The following is a 6,049-nucleotide window of genomic DNA, read 5'->3' on the forward strand; positions in this document are numbered from 1 at the left end:
CTCCCGGCCCCACCCCCGACGGCACCCGAGGCCCGGGTTCAGAACCGGGTTCAGGCCCCGGAGCCGTCGCCGCAGCGCAGCGGGTGGGCGCTTGGTGGAGCCCGCGGACCGCGGAGAGGGAGGGTGGGGGCTGTGGGAGCGCGGGGGACTGGAGGGCGAGGGCGGTTGTTGCGGGGCTGGGGTCCTCGGGAGGCTCTGCAGTCCCTGAAGGCCTGGGAGGGACAATGTTAACTTGTAACGTTTGCTGGAGCTCAGCGTGTGCCTGGACATGCCCAGGGGTTCCATGAATAATTTCGTTTACTTACAACCTTTATGAGATGAAAACTATGATTTCCATTTTGCAGACAAAGAAACTGAGGCCCAGAGAAATGAAGTAACTTATGGGAGGTCCTGGAGCGGGCAAGTGGCAGAGCCAGGGTCAGAGCCCAAGCAGGTGCTGGTGTGGATTGAACTCGTGCAAGCTGCGTACAGGCTGCCCCCCGAGTGGGAGATCTTGGGAGAGGGCGGGGGGTGAGGTTCAAGTGTAACCCTAGCCTTTATTCAGCTTCTCCTCGTGCTGGACAGCATGGCTTCCCCTCCTTCCCAAGCCCTTCTGCTCCGCCACCCCAAATCACAGCTGTTACTGTTAGGACTGAGGCCACATTCTACGGACAGGGAAACTGAGGCTTGGCTCCTTTTACCAGAACTGGTCTTAAGGGAGTGGTGCCCCCCCACTCCTGTGCAGGTCGACCCCCACCCCACGCCTTCCCTGGGTGCTCTGGCCAATCCTGTCCCTGCTGCCCTCAGAGCCTCCCTGGCCCTGTCTGAACAGGGAGATTGCACACCTGCTTCAGCCGACCTTGGTTCGGACTGATGGAGATCACCTGTAGGAGGAGCCCTGGCATGTGGATTTTTTTTTCTTTTTTCTTTCTTTCCTTTCTTTCCTTTCTCTCTTTCTTTCTTTCTTTTTCTCTTTTCTTTTTTCTCTGTTGCCCAGGCTGGAGTGCAGTGGCAGGATCTCGGCTCACTGCAACCTCTGCCTCCTAAATTCAAATGATTCTCCTGCCTCAGCCTCCTGAATAGATGGGATTCCAAGTGTGCACAACTGTGCCCGGCTAATTTTTGTATTTTTAGTAGAGACGGAGTTTTACCATGTTGGCTAGGCTGGTCTTGAACTCCTGACCTCAGGTGATTTCATCCACCTCGGCCTCCCGAAGTGCTGGGATTACAGGAGTGAGCCACCACGCCTGGCCTCATCCGGGATTTTGACCAAGTACATCAGGACAACCTTGTTTCCAGAGCAGAGACCCAGCCAAAGCAGCTGTAGTCGAGGAAAGGAAGCGTGTGGAGCTCAGGAACGGTGGTGTCCCAGCGTGTGCTAAAGTCAGGCAGGGCCGGACCAAGTCACACAGCAACAGCATCAGAACGCGATTTCTCTCACTCCATCTCTGTGTAGGGCAAAGACGACCCAGGGCAGCTCCCGTCATCCTTCCCGCGCAGCAGGCCCAGCCAGAGACAGATGCATTCTCAACCAACGGTCCCAAGGCCACCTCTTTCTGGATTCTGGGTCAGGAACTGGATTGTGGGTCCAGGGGCAGGGAAGTGAGTTGCAGCCCTGGGCTGGACGGGATTCTCTACAGGAAGTCAGAGGTGCTGAAGTCAGAGGAAGAGAGGGTGGATGGCAGGCAAAGCCGGGTCAAGGGCTCAGAAGAGGCGACGCGGCCACCACCCCCACTGCGTCACGGGGCTCGCACGCATCTGAGACTTGCAACAGGACGCTGTCAACGGGCTGTGGCTCGGTGCTGGCAAGAGGCTTCACCGCGGGGCTTGCCGGCAGTGAAGGGAGATGGCTTGTTTATGGGCGACAGTGGCTTGGGGTGTACAAATGTGAGAAGGGGCCTTATAGGCAGGCCACAGTTCTCCCCCGAAAGGCCGAGTGGCGGCTGGTGACCTGGAGATGCTTCATTAGACATCGGGAACGTGGCCTTCCTCAAAGCAGCTGCGTGGCACCATGGCTGCTGTGTTCCCTTCAAGCCTGCCACCCTGATTCAGACATCTGAAAGCAGCTGAGATCCAAGCCTCACAAGAAATCGCTCTTCCCCCATCAGCTCTGCAACGCTGCAAAATCATGACTGGGCGCGGTCGCTCACACCTGTAATCCCAGCACTTTGGGAGGCCAAGGCTGGTGGATCGCTTGAGCTCAGGAGTTTGAGACCAGCCTGGCCAATATGGCGAAACCCATGTTTCTACTAAAAATACAGAAAAATAGCCGTGCATGGTGGTGTGTGCCTGCAGTCCCAGCTACTTGGGAGGCTGAGGTGGAAGGATCACTTAAGCACAGGAATTCCAGCGAGACAGAGCGAGACCCTGCCAAGAAAAAGAAAGAGAAAGAGAAAAAGAGAGAAAGAAAAAGGAGGGAGGGAAGGAGGAAGGGAGGAAGGAAGGAAGGGAGGGAGGGGAAAAATCACATATTATCGTGTGCGGAGGAGGGTGTGGGGGGTGGGCACTCGGGCTCCTGGTACAGCCCCTCGGGAGGGCCACAGGTAGCAGCTATTAAGATTCGAGAAGCGCATGTTCTGCGGCCAGCGCCCTTGGTGCCTGCTCTGGAGCAGCACTCCCGCCTTTGCACGGGAAGGCTGAGGCAAGCATGGTGTTGCAGTGTGATTTGTAATAGGGAAGAATTTGGAAACTGCCCACGTGCCCATCCATGGCCGACGGGCTGATCCAGCGCCATGTGTCCTGCTGGCCGTGGCCAAGGGCGTGGGTAGAGGCTGGAGTCCCACCTGCACCCTGTTTATGGATCCATGGCCCCACAGTGGGGCCATAGCCCGCGAGGAATCAGGCACCTTTCCAAGACCCACGAAGCTGCTGTGTCAGCTGGTGGCTGCCCTGGGCTGACCACACCGGGACAAGTCCCAAAGACAGAACACTGCCTTGAAGGCAGGAAGAAGGGATTTGATCCAAGTATATCAGCAGGGCCACTCAGACATATTGTTGGATTTTTTTCTTTTTTGAGATGGAGTTTTGCTCTGTCACCCAGGCTGGAGTGCAGTGGCGTGATCTCAGCTCACTGCAATCTCCGCCTTCCAGATTCAAGCAATTCTCCTGCCTCAGACTTCCAAGTAGCTGGAATTACAGGCACACGCCACCACGCCCCGCTACTTTTTATATTTTTAGTAGAGATGGGGTTTCACCATGTTGACCAGGCTGGTCTCAAATGCCACACCTGACTTCAGGTGATTCACCCACCTCGGCCTCCCAAAGTGCTGGGATTACAGGCGTGAACCACTGTGCCCAGCCTCAGACATATTGTTGAGCAAATTAAACAATTTATGAGAAACAAGAAAAGCAGAAAGCAGAAAAGACCCACAATAACCATCTACTGTATTTATGTTTACCACGTGCACACACACACATTGCCTCGCATCTTCTGAGCCCCTTGATCCAGCCTTGCCTGCTATCCATCTCCCTTACCCTGTAATTTCATTTAGAAAAGCCACCTTTGTCCCTGTCAGCCCAGGCTTTAGTGACGCTGCCCCACGCCTGGACCATTAAACCTAGGCTGGGCCCATCAGCTCATATCTTGCCCCTGGCTGGAGACTCAGGTAGCGATGTCTGTGGACCATGAAGATGGGCCAATGACAGTTGGGCACTATTGTTGGGGCTCTGTGTGGCACACACTTGGGGCTCCTAGCTGTGACATGAAGGTTCTAGGAAAGCCAGAGGTGCCCAGCCCTGGAATGTAGCCATCTGGGTGCAGACACTCTGATGGGCAGCCCCCAGGTGGCCCTGCCCACGGTCGCTCCTGTGGAGACCCAGGACCTTTGAGTCAGGCAGTGAGGAGGGGGTGCTGTGCCCCTGGTTGTATAACTCACGGTGAATTCCATTCAAGGCTCTTTGTGTGTAAGTGACAGGAAGCCCAATGCAGAGAGGCCTGAGCACAAAGCATTGTGTTTGGCTTATGTCACCCATTTCAGAGATGGGCCCTCCCTGGACCCTATGCCAGCCCCAGCCTGTTTGGTCTTCTCCTCAGCCCAGCATCTTTGTAGTCCTAGTTTCACGTCCTCATGCACTGGTACCTGCTGCCATGAACACCACCAGTGGAGGTCCTCAACCCCTTGTTGTTGACTTTTGAATGTTTATTAATTCATTAATTTTTGAGATCGAGTCTCACTCTGTCACCCAGGCTGGAGTGCAGTGGCACGATCTCTGCTTACTGCAGCCTCCGCCCCACCGGTTCAAGTGATTCTCCTGCCTCAGCCTCCCGAGTAGCTGGGATTACAGGCGCCTGCCACCACGTGCAGCTAATTTTTGTATTTTTAGTAGATACGGGGTTTCACCGTGTTGGCCAGGCTGGTCTCGATCTCCTTATCTCAAGTGATCTGCCCACCTCGCCTCCCACAGTGCTGGGCTCACAGGTATAAGCCACTGTGCTCGGCCCACATTCTGTGCATTCCCCCCTGGCGGGCGCCTGGGCTGCCTTTGCACTTCCGTGGTGAACATGCTACACCCCCTTCCTGGCTGCGCCCCCTTCCTGGTAGACGATGCTCTTCTCTTTCTCAGCACCTCTTTGGCAGCATTTCAGCCCTAAATAAGTCCGTTCTCACACCGCTGCAAACAACTACCTGAGACTGAGTAATTTATAAAGAAAAGAGGTTTAACTGACCCACAGTTCCACAGGCTGTACAGGAAGCATGGCTCGGGAGACCTCAGGAAACTCTCAAGGTGGAAGGTGAAGGGGACGCAGGTACGTCTCACGTGGCCAGAGCAGGAGACAGAGCGAAGAGGGAAGTGCTACACACTTTTACACAACCAGATCGCATGAGAACTCACTACCGTGAGGGCAGCAAGGGGGAAATCTGCCCGCATGAACCCATCGCTTCCCATGGCCCCTCCTCCAGCACACGGGGCTTACATTTCAATGTAAGATTTGGGCGGCGCCACAGAACCAAACCACTTCAACCCCACGCACTGTAGCCCCGCATGGGTGGGTTCTGGGCCCCCTGCTCTCAGCGTCCCCCCTGGCTGGCCTCCATCACTAGAGCTGTACTCACCAGCTCCTCGTTGCTGGCCGAGCGCTGCCTGGGTGTGTCCACTCCAACCCAGAGCAGGTGCCCAGGCAGCCCAGGCGCCCTGGACATCCCAGGGTGAGCCACAGGCCGGGCACTCACACCAGAGTCCAAGCCCAGCTGCCTCTCTGCAGGCTCTCCACCTAGAAGACTGGGTGCCATTATTTACTTATTTCAGGACGGCCGAATATGTCTTTATCCCAGAAGTGCTCATTCTGAACAATAATGAGAAAACAAAATTAATCTCTTCATCTCAAATTTATTAAAGTTTTCAAATTCCTTAATTTCAGCTATTTGTTGCAGAGGAAATAATCTACTGTCACTTTGTATGGATTTGGGGAAATTAGCTTTGACCCAGCCTGGGAAACTCTGCGGCCCAGGGGCCACGGGAGGCAGTGCCCACTGGGCGCTCTGCAGATGACGCTGCATGCCCTGTCACCCACCTGCGTGCAACTGAGGTCGGCTTCTGAGGCCTCACTGCACCTGAGGTGCTTTCCCAGTGGACCCATGGGCTGTGGTGTGTGAGCAGGTTGGGCAGGTGGGTGGAGGCCTAGGCAGCTCAGCCACACCCCGGCAGGCCGGGGGCAGGTGTCCTTGCAGCAGACTCAGGCAGAACAGAACACAGAACGCAGGTGTTCCTAGTTGACATATTTTTGTGTTTTTTCAGATGGAGTCTTGCTGTCGCCCAGGCTGGAGTGCAGTGGTGTGATCTCGGCTCACTTCAAGCTCCGCCTCCAGGTTCAAGCGATTCTCCTGCCTCAGCCTCCAGAGTAGCATGCACCATCACGCCCGGCTAATTTTTGTGTTTTTAGTAGAGATGGGGTTTTGCTATGTTGTCCAGGCTGGTCTTGAACTCCTGACCTCAGGTGATCCACCCACCTCGTCCCCACAAAGTGCTGGGATTACAGGTGTGAGCCACTGCACGCAGCCCCTAGATGACATGTTTTGAGGTAGAGTTTTGTGTGTGTGTGTTGTTTATTTTTTATTTTTATTTATAATAT

Source organism: Rhinopithecus roxellana, chromosome 10 (assembly GCF_007565055.1).
Source record: "Rhinopithecus roxellana isolate Shanxi Qingling chromosome 10, ASM756505v1, whole genome shotgun sequence".
NCBI lineage: Eukaryota > Metazoa > Chordata > Mammalia > Primates > Cercopithecidae > Rhinopithecus > Rhinopithecus roxellana.